Source organism: Formica exsecta, unplaced genomic scaffold (assembly GCF_003651465.1).
Source record: "Formica exsecta isolate Colony F162 unplaced genomic scaffold, ASM365146v1 scaffold66, whole genome shotgun sequence".
Taxonomy (NCBI): domain Eukaryota; kingdom Metazoa; phylum Arthropoda; class Insecta; order Hymenoptera; family Formicidae; genus Formica; species Formica exsecta.
Genome location: NW_021853422.1, coordinates 536,906 through 548,682, shown reverse-complemented (window position 1 = coordinate 548,682; position 11,777 = coordinate 536,906).

The following is an 11,777-nucleotide window of genomic DNA, read 5'->3' as shown; positions in this document are numbered from 1 at the left end:
TCTCATTTTTATTACACGCATAGTCTCACTAGATTAATTTATTTATCCGCAGCAAAAAATATCGTTACCGGGAACGATTTTCTTGTTGTCGTTTATACCCTAATCCCATGTCTTGGATAACATTATTGTGCTATACTGAAATTATGTGTCCACTCTTTTAATTAAAATAATTATATGTTTATTTGCATCAAATAATTATTTAATCACAAGATGTAATACATTATTTACAGTAAATTGTTTAATTACATTTTATTTCAATTAATATCTAAATAATTTTTGGGGTGAAATTATTTAACATTGCATAAAATTATGGTGAAATCTGAATTTAAAGCCCAGCTATTCGCAACACACGATATTTTTCTCATGCTTTGCGGCTAATAGTTGCCAGGTGAATTGACAATGCCATTCATTGACAGAGCTCCATTCACGTGTTAACTAATGCAAGCTCGCGTGCTAGGTAATACCGGCTGGTTGTAAAGAAGATACTAAAGAGTTGCCGGACCCCGAAAGAAAGAGAGAGAGAAAAAATAGCGTGTAAATTTGCGAGGTTAATGCTACTGTGTTACTTCAATGGACAATAACCTTGAATGGTGATATCAGAGGTCGCTTCATTATAACATCTTACCACAAGATGCCTTTTCTTTCTCCTTCGCTAATACCACGACATTGCTGGGGAAATGCTCCAGTGATTTTCTCTCTCTCTCTCTCTCTCTCTCTCAAATTCTCTCTCTCTCTTTTACACACACACACACACACACACACAAAATTTCTGTATCTCTTGCTTTCTTTCGGACATCTCACCTCTCTCCGCGAGCTCTTTCTTCCTTTTGCATCTTTTTCGCTGACTCCTTTTGGCCGAGCGAGGCAAGACTCAGTTTCTGATGTTGATAGAATTATACTTGGGTCCTGCTTCTGCTCTTCACCAGCGAACGAACCCTTCGGTCCTCTATGGTTCGCCATAAATATCGACGGTGACGTTTTGGGAAGAAAAAAAAACTGGCGACTGAGAACTGTAGATGATCCTCGTTTATAAAGCGGCAGTCAGCCATGACGGTCTAACTACCGTTAATTCTTTCTATAGCCGAAACTAGTCTCATTTTTATTACACGCATAGTCTCACTAGATTAATTTATTTATCCGCAGCAAAAAATATCGTTACCGGGAACGATTTTCTTGTTGTCGTTTATACCCTAATCCCATGTCTTGGATAACATTATTGTGCTATACTGAAATTATGTGTCCACTCTTTTATGATTATAAAACATCCTAATTATTTTTTCCTATCAGATATCCTTTTTTTCATAGTTTGCAAATTTACAATTAGTATTAAGCATCTTGTTAGAGTCAAACATCAAAAATTTATAAACATAGAGTTTAATAAAACTAAGTAAAAGTAAATGTCTTTTATTTGTACTATCTGTTAATATATTATTAAAGTTATTATATTATATGAGTACGAGTGCAGAGATTTTTTAAAAGGAAATTTCACTTCTTACATACGTATAGCTTTCTTGAAATCATATCAGCAATTCCACAATAATGCAAGAAATATATATCTCTTTTTTCTGAGCTTTTATTTATTTTGTTCTAATTGAAATATAGCTTTGACATGGTATCGGAAAAGATTCTGTAGCATTTATGACATTTTGCGCGAGAACACTAAAATGTTCGAAACTACGAAAGGTTAAGCGTCGGCCAAGCTCAATGTTCCTTGCTATTTGCCGATGCATCTATGGTGATAAGATAAACGATAAGCGGCGTCGTTGCGAACGATGCTGTGATCGATAACAGAAAAAGTACGCGACGACGACGATGACGACGAGGGTTACACGACCGAGGTCGCGTCTTAATGATTCGGAGAATCAGCATGACGCGACCGTGCACTTTGTCATGTACATACATCGATGCATTATATACACGCTTCGATAAATGCAAGATGCCAATTTAGTATTCTGTAACTATACGTTTATCCGAATAACAGTAAAAAAATTGCCCTAGCACATACCGCAGTATCAATTTGACTATCTTTCAAGGTCGCGCTCACAACTCGCACATTAGCAATTCGAACAGTTTTGTAGGTAAAAAAATACAAAAAGAATAATATTGATATTTCCCATATGCACATAAAGATATATAATAAAAAATATAAAAGGAGAGAGATAAAAAATATAAAAATATATTAATTTTAAATATATTCTTAGAAATTATGTCATACACATATAGATAAAAGAGCAACAATATTATGAAAATATCTGAAAGATTTATTATACTGTACTTTTATTTATTGAAAAATTAGATTGTAATCGCGCGCGTTGTCAATTTTTATATAGTCAATCTTAGATAATCATGATATCTGATATTACCGGTACACACACACACACACACACAAAATTTCTGTATCTCTTGCTTTCTTTCGGACATCTCACCTCTCTCCGCGAGCTCTTTCTTCCTTTTGCATCTTTCTCGCTGACTCTTTTTGGCCGAGCGAGGCAAGACTCAGTTTCTGATGTCGATAGAATTATACTTGGGTCCTGCTTCTGCTCTTCACCAGCGAACGAACCCTTCGGTCATATATAATAAAAAATATAAAAGGAGAGAGATAAAAAATATAAAAATATATTAATTTTAAATATATTCTTAGAAATTATGTCATACACATATAGATAAAAGAGCAACAATATTATGAAAATATCTGAAAGATTTATTATACTGTACTTTTATTTATTGAAAAATTAGATTGTAATCGCGCGCGTTGTCAATTTTTATATAGTCAATCTTAGATAATCATGATATCTGATATTACCGGTTCTACTCTAATAATTGTATGAATAATCATTTCTCTCTTGCTGTCTCTCTCTCTCTCCCCCCTCTCCCCTCTCTCTCCTCTTCCTCTCTCTCTTTCTCAATACAAAGAGTTTTTATATAATTAGATACGGTAAGAAATTCGTCATACGATGAATAAGAACTATCCTTGGATCACTTTTAATATGACATAAATTCTATACCATATAAATCCTAGTAAATGCGGCGCTTGTTTTTATCGTCGCGTTTAAGATCATAATTCATATTGTGTTTCCTAATTAGACTTTCCCTCTGATCGTTTCTAAAGAGACAGATTCCTTCTACGATGTGATAAGGTCACGTTGTATTATAAATTACAACGTTCTGATTATCGAGTGACGCACGTATTGATGTTTCAACGACGTTTGTCGATGATCGATGAGCAATGTAATCTTGTGGAGACAAAATATGATTTTTATATTTTTCAACAATCAGCTAGTATCACGATATTAGCATTAAGTTACTTGAATAAATCATGTTATTATATTATTTGATTAATACACACACACACAATTATTACACAGAAAATGAATAATTATTATATAAATAACTTATTCAAATAAAAATAAAATTATATTCCAATAATTAAATATTTATATAGATACTTATATCTAACAATTTAAATAAATTTTAATTAAATTATTTAAATAATATTCTATTTCTTTTATTTCTCTTTTCTCTCCGACTTCTATGTCTTCGATATTCGATATCCATGGAACACCCATTCGTTGATCATGGTCGGTCACAGTGTCCGTAGTCTCGCACAGTGACCCCAGGTCGGTAGGCCTGCACGCGGATGCATTGTCGCTTCACTATCGTCGCTGAATAAGCGACAATTTGTATGACAATTCCTCGATGGTCTGGTGCATTGTGCCGGCATGTGAAAGTATGGACGTAGGCACTTCGTATCCCACTGCGGCGGTTCCTACTCTCCTCTGGCGATTCTTTCTCTCTCGGTCATCTGGGACCACGAGTGGGTGAGGAGAGCCGCCGAACGAGGCATTGGAGCGAGACGGATAGGAAGAAAGAAAGAGAGAGGGAGGTGGGGTCGTAACGGAAAGGCTCTTCGAGAGATCACGATCTGTGGAGAAAAAGCAAAGGTCGATCCGTGCTGCATGGTGCAGCACGACATTGCGACGACGACGACGACGACGACGACGACGACTACGATGGTAGGACGGTAGGACGGTAGGACATTTTATTAGAAACGGAGGAAGCGCCTCTGTGACAAATGGCGTGGTTTCATTGTTGCGCCAGGACCCTTGGGCCCGCTCGGCAACCAGGGCCCCTCGCGCGATGTCGTAAATCTGACCAACGCTGACGGACAGAAATCAGAACGGACGGCCGCGCGCGGATTTCACGGTTGAAGCGGGCGAAAGGAACAGCCGCTGGCGTCAGAGGTTGCTGGCGAGGAACGAGCAGCGGCTAAAGTTACGCCGACACCGGCCAAATATTTACGAGTTGGGTGCAATTGAAAGATCCGCGCTCTCCGGTATTTGGAACAATGTTGCATAACAGTTGTAAAAATTTGAGAGTGAGATTTGCCGATGAAATATGTTTATGTCGGTATCAGTATCTTTAATTGGAACAATGAAAATTGTTAGGATGAAATTATGCCAACACAACGCTTAAAATAACGACGAAAAGATCTCTAAAAGATGTCGTAAAAACTCTTTGAGGAGTTTGGTGGGCGTAGAGTTGACGACATTTGTAATGCATTGAAAGATATTGTTCTAAGTAGATATCGACACTGTTTAAGTAAATGAATTTGTATTTTGATGTTCACATCTTTTTCGTGAAAACGAAAACGCGATAGTTTGTGTTACTGTGTATGCGCGTAGTACATTTAAAATTAGACTCTATTTCATCGAAATAATATCGGTTTCAATTTTTGTTCATAAATTAACCGAGAATATTTGCAACATTATGCTTGTTCTATTCAGTCTGTTTTCAAATCTGTGTGTTTGAGTGACCTACGATGTAAACAAGTATAAATGACAAGAAGCCCGGAAATATTACTTTAGTCGAGAAATTAACTTTTACAAATCACTCCCAATCTATGCTTTCAAATCGAAAGGTTAACATCAATTGCCAGCGGCTCCGTGCAAAAGTCGAATATCAATTTCCTCCTGCTGCGAGGTGGACGATGACTAACGGAAACTCTTGGCGGTAATGGAGAGAATAGAGTAGAAATGATAGAAGCAAAAGACGAAGAGACCGAAGATGTTTTATTATTAGGGCTAGAGTACGAAAGGAATAGGAGGGGGAGAGAAGAGAGAAGGTGGAGGAAAGGACACCGGTAGTGGCGAGTAAGAAAGCGTCAGGAAGAAAGGGGGAGTTCGTTAAGCGGGGATCGACCGCGAGTCTGTCAATCGGTTCGAGGGCCCCGGAGAAACGAGGGGAGTCCAAGATGGCCGCCCGGCAGCGGGGCCCCTGTTTCGCCAGCATCAGCGACTTAGCATAAATCACTCCCGCTCCGCTTCGCTTCGCTTTGCTCGCTCTCCCGCTTGCTCGCGCTTATTCTCTCGCTAACAGTCTACAGAAATGCGACCGCACCGCAAATACGGGCTTGTCTTTGCGTTTACGTGGCTCATTTCGCGATTACGATCACATTTTGCGGCTCGTTGCGGTCACGATGGCTTACAATGCTGCGTTTCGAACTAGCGATGGTCCTACCATTTCTTATAGCACAACTAACTCTGATAACATTAATTAAATTTTTGTCATTGAATTGTTACTTTTGTAGGGTGGATTATTTTTGAATTGGACAAGCGCGATCATTGATGATCATTTTCACTGTACATTATAGTATAATTCATTATCTGTTTTTTGTTAAATCATAATTAATCATTCGATTATTTAATGCCCTTGTCAAGAAATTAATGTGATATACTTGAGAAAAGAAATAATTTCCATATATTAATTAAAATATGATAAAATTGATATACCGCTTTTTTTTGTAAAATTATTGATTTTTTTTCTGTAATCAATTTTGCATGCACATCGTTCAATACAATATTTTTGCAAACAGTTTAATGCAGTTGAATGAACTATATTGCAATTTGTATTATCGATTTTCTCAAGTCCGTTTGAACGATATACGTACCAATAATGCAACGTTATCCACAGTGATAGCAGTATATCATTTATGTCTTTATGTAATAGTCGGCGATTATAATTGCGCAAATATCGACGTAAAACTAAAAAGGGAGACAGAGAAAGAGGGGATAAATACGACAGGAAAAGATAGAAAGAGCGAGATAGAAAAAGCGAACAAACTAGTCGGTCAATCAATCACGGGAATTGATCTCGGTGGCAAGTGCAGTCACGATCAGCCAACCTGAAATATGTCGGACGTAAGAATTGATTTCGTAGAACGTGCACAGTCCGTCGTGGTTCTCCATTCTCTTCCCCTCTCTCCCTTCTCGATGGTCCGTTCCCTTCCCCCTTGCATTCTGCAATGCCGTTGACACGCACGATCACTCGAAGGAGTTGGACGACAACGAGATGGAATAGGAGGAGAAGGAGAACAATCTGTGATTTTTCCTTCTTCCGCGCTGGTGAAATACTTCCTTCGACGACTGGCTTTTGCTTCGCATGGCTCCGATATTACGACTGCAGGAAATTCAAAGGAGGGAGGAGGGAAAGGAAAGAAGTAGAAGAGAAAGAGAGAGAGAGAGAGAGAGAGGGAGATGGTCCGTGCGAGAAGGAAAAAGGGCGAAGAAAAAAGAGCGAGTGAGATTCGCGAGGAGGGTTGAGCGAACAGAGCAAACGGACAGGTCGCTTATTTATGGCGACCATACTTCAGATATATGAACTGGTTCCCGTCGAAAGTTCGGGACGCCGCGTCTTTCCAGTTCAAAATGTATAGAGAGGTGTCCCGCCACTCGCTTTCAACGGGAAGATTTGCGAGAGAGCTCACCCTTCCCGCGTTATCATACGAGCTTAATTCCATCTTCCTACTGTTATACGAGATGAACGCTCGGTTCTTGGCGTGTCGGACCACTACCGGTTTTATGGCGGAACGATGGGACGGCACGTGAATATTTGATTACCGTAACCCCGTGCTCTCTTCGTCAGTCCACGAACGGAAGTGACCGCGGTGATTTAAGAAGCGTTATTTCAAGCGTTATTGTTGCACCGCGATTTTTCATTGCCACGCAAGAATAGCGTGACACTTTGAATGCTCTTTGAATATGATATATGCATATATATATATATATATATATATGAGTATGTTATTCGAAGGAAATACAAAGCCAGTTTCTTAGCAAAGACTTGACAAAAAATTTTATTATAAAAGTAACTGTTATTGGTTATTAAAGACCATCCTATTATTATATACATCAAAAAATCTCTCTCCCATTAATACTTTTTAATTAAGAGTAGTTGCCGCAATTTTGCGACAGCGTTTAAACTGTAGAAATGTGTTTCGCGATCGAGAAACTAATATGAACACAATGTTTAATCATCATTTTTATGTATCAACGATCCTTGCGTACGACAAATCGCGCGGCCAATCGTCTCCCTTCGTTGAGGATCAGCGAATCTCTACAGGATCAGAGCGGCCAGGAATCGACCCCTTTGTCCTGACTATCCCTCTTGTGTAGTGCACGACGACGGTTAATTTATATTTATCCTCTTCTTCAGTATATACGCAGGATCCTGCAGGCCGTTTCCGATATTCGAGCAGCATAGAAGAAGAGCGTTTACGCGTTGGGTGAAGGAGGAGGAAGGGGGGGGGGAGCGGTCGCGAAAAGGGGCGAGACAACGATGCAGGGCGGGGAAAAGAGAGGAGCGATGGAGTAGATAAATAGATGGATGGGCAATATTATAACTCACCGGCTGTCATCCTGTACGGCCGAGTCAGGCTGCTAATCAGACCCCGGCGCGCTCTCGCCCCTCGACCGACCCTTCACGAAAAATGGATTTATTGCCGTTCGCCTCGACTTCGGCACGCTATCGAGCTCTCTGATCCATAGAATGTAACCATCGTCGTACTATTTGCGTCGGATCCTCCCTCCGATCGCTCCCTCCGGGTCTTCCCGGACTCTCCTGCCCTCGCCTCCACGTCTGCCGAAAGTCGAAAACCGCCTCCTGAAGCTCTTTCGGCTTCAATGTCGCTGAAAGCGACACATTTAAAAATCTCGATGTCAAACTTTTTCGTCAAGATTTGCGAAAGTGAACGCGAAGAATGTGATGTGATCACTATCGATCATTATTTACTCGTATAAAAATATAAGGCAAGTGCATTTGAGAGAGAGAGAGAGAGAGAGAGGAGAGTGAGAGAATTAAGCACTATATATTTCAGAGAAGTAACACGTTGCAAAATCTCTATCAAATTATAAGTATAATATTAAAAAGATATTCTTTATTTTACACAATAATTACACGATAATAATAATAATAATTATACGATAATACAACATACTTTATATCTACACAGCTCTCTCTAATTCTATAGGATTATATATTTAAATAAAAGTACAATTATCCGTTTTATTTAAAAATCAGAGATACAAAAATTTATCAATTATTTTAATTGAGAGTAATATGAATCTTGCATGATGCAAGCTCTTATTAATTAAATGGTTTATTACGTTCAGTTGTATCGTTTGAAATTAATAGTTCCATAAATCATGTCTTCTTCTAAACCGGAAAATTGATATTGCCCTCTTCTCGAACCGCGACGTCCGCGCGGATGCATTCTTACACAGTCGTTCTCTTTCTTCTGTCACCCTTCAACGGGTCTCTCATCCCGCGTCCGACTTATATGCACGTGGGTGTACGGTGGGTTTCCACGAGAACGTGCTGCTTTCACCGCGGTCGATGACGACGAGAGGGTTGGATAGCGGATAGTGAGGGAGGGAGGGGGAGGGGAGAGGAAGGGGGAGGGAAGCAGCCGCGGAACGACAGGAGGAAGAATGGCGTGGAGCGGAGGGCGGCAGGATGGAGAGGAGGGAGTAAGGGGTCAAGTGAGGACCAATGCATCAAGCAAACCGTGACACTCGCCTCCGCATGGCGTGCATAGATCATGCCGACCTCTCTCTCGTCGGTGCGCGACGAGGTTGGCGTGAGACGGGGAGGCGATCTAAGCCGCGGTGATAAAGAGAGGGAACGAGGGAAGGAGAGAGACGGTTGTCCATTCTCCGTTTCTTTCTATCCCTTCGATCACCCTTCCGTATTTCTCTTTCCTGTCGCGACTGTGGCGGGAGAGCACAAATGTACGAGCCGAACGAGATAGACGCGAAGAAGAAGAGAGCAGAAGTGCTTGTGAGACCCACCTCCGCTATGTGAGCGTGTGTATATATATATGTATGTATGCGCTTGTACGTGCGTGCGTACACGCGTGTGTGAGCGTGCGCGCGAGCGTTTTTTCAACGAGATTTATTACCGAACTCCTAATGCTCCGGGACAAGGGGAAGAGGCCGGGAGTCCCTTCCCCACCTCCACCTACTCCTATCGCCGCCGCCACCGCCGCCGCCGCCGCTGCCGCCGACGACGTCGTCGTCGTCGTCGTCGTCGTCGTCGCCGTGTCGACAGTACCTTCTCGCCGTGCCTCTGCCGAGTCTCCGCGCGTCGCTTAATCCCCATGGCTGCCATGCTATTACGAGTTGATTTACATTCTCGCGCTAACAAGGGGTGGGGTAGGGCCCGGAAGATTCGGTGGCCTCCTCGATGGATCTCGTCGATACGCGAACCGGACTGTCTCGGACAAGATAACGCATCGACTTGGCGGACTTTAGATCAAGTTGGTTGGTTTTGTAAAAATTAAATCTGTCGATATAAATTAGTCATTCTCATTAGAATTTTCGAATTTCTATAATTCGTCATGCAAAAATACGAGTAAGGTAGCTAGGATTTCTAGGAAATTGCAAAGAGATTGTATGGCCTCTAGGGCTGTGTCAGAATAAAATATAAATATCTTTGCTAAGAAATTTACGTAAATTTAAGTAAATCGTGTTATTATTTGTAAATTCTACTCTTAACCAATCCAACTTTAATGAGATCATTATAAAAGGATTATATAATCGTAACGTGGCGCGTTTACGCGTCGAAACGTAAGTACCGATTGCAGAGTTGAAGCTCGAGAGATATTCGATCAATGTTCGATCGGAGATAAAAATTCGAGCAGAGAAACACGAGGCTGCACTTTGTGCAGCTAAATGTTATGGGAAGCGGAAAGGTGGTTAAGTAGAAGCCGCTGCATCACTGTCAGACAGGGGAACGTTCCTACTGAATCATTTTACATGTAGGGTATCTCTCTCATAAAGCATCGTGAGATGAAGAAAAAATTATATTTGTTACGTAAACGTAATGCAGCAAATTTGTTTACGTGCTTAATAGTTTTAGAATGTTTATAGGAAGGATCGAAAATAAATGGTAAAATTTTTTAATCGAGCGGATTTATGAGAAAAAAAAACTAAGATATTTTTTTTAAATAAAAAGTCTTTCTCTCTATCTTTATGTTGCGAATGTGCAATTTGTTCTGTAAATTTATAAATATTCTAATTGATATAATAATTATTATATCAAAATTATTATCGCAAGTCACATGTATTAATCTAAAAAAAAACCTTATGTCTCTCCATTATATACGTACATTTTCATCAGAACTTTTTCGAGTCTTTCCCCCAAATTTTCTCGATTCGATATCACATCATTTACATACTGTTTTTATTTTTACATTATACTTTTATGGTGTCGCACAATCCCTGACATGTTTTCGCCAAGATATAAAAATTTTCCAAACAATTGAACGGCGCGTGTGAAGAAATCGCGGACGGCTGGACGTAGGGCGAAACGCGTAGGGGAGAGAACGCGAGAAAAGGGTCGGGGGGAGAGAAAACTCGGTTGGAAGAGAGAGAAAGAGAGGGAGAGATAAAAAAAAAAAAGGAATCAAGTCGCGTGAGACACATCGCCGCGGAAGACGAGAAGGGCGACTCCGCGAGGAAGAAAGACTCTCGGGAACTCTGAAGAGTGGGATGGGGGCGTGGGTGGGATAGATGCTGGTGGGGACGAGAGAAGCGCGGCGCCTCGCCGGGTAGTAGGGATAGTTCAGGGCCGCGGGTAAGGGAAGCGCAGTGTGCCGCGCTGCTTGACGCGGCGGGGATGAGTGAGTAGGGGTAAACGATGTTACGTTGGAGGGGGTAGAGGTGGGGAAGATGATCGCGGAGTCAGTGCGCCACGTGCTGCCGTCGCGATTGGATCTTTACTCTCGCTCCGTTCTGTCAATGAACCATGTACGTTGTCGCGAGATCGTGACTTTTTTTCCAATGGTCAGATTCGAGGAGCGCTTTGACAGATAAGCGCGTTGCGACGATGCGCGTCTCCGCACGGTGACGAATGAGTCAGATATAAGAGAGAGTGAACGTTCCGAGCGGAGGAGAAGTGATTCTCGGAGGACCACGTAAAAGAAAGGAAGTTCAGTGAATGGTGAAGCGCTGTTAAATATCTATCGTGTTACAATGCGCGGCTCGTCGTTGGGATGATGTGGTGATATAATATCGAGGATTTCGCGATCGAAGCGTGCGCCCAGATGATCGTCGTTTCAACGCCGCGTTATCCCTATCGTGACTGCTGGTCCAGGATCGGCGCGTCTGAGGTGTCGGCAGTGACGGCACATCGGGACCGACGTATCCTGCTCGGTAGAATCGCTACTTCGTGGTGAGTGCGATATGTGATTCATGTATTTCCGCTATACTGCGTAGCCAGTGTCACGTTCCAAAGTTTTTAAGTCTATTGTGAATCGTGCGCGTCAACGTGCGTGAATGCTCGTCCTTTGAATGTCTTTGTAAGAATCATGAAAATATCTCTATGTAGGACTTATTCACGCGCGCGCGAATCAGTTCGATTCAATCGTTAGCGAGTGAATAGTAAAAAGAGACATATTTAAAAGTTTAATCCGAATCGTGGAAACTAGAATGTCAAGTGTC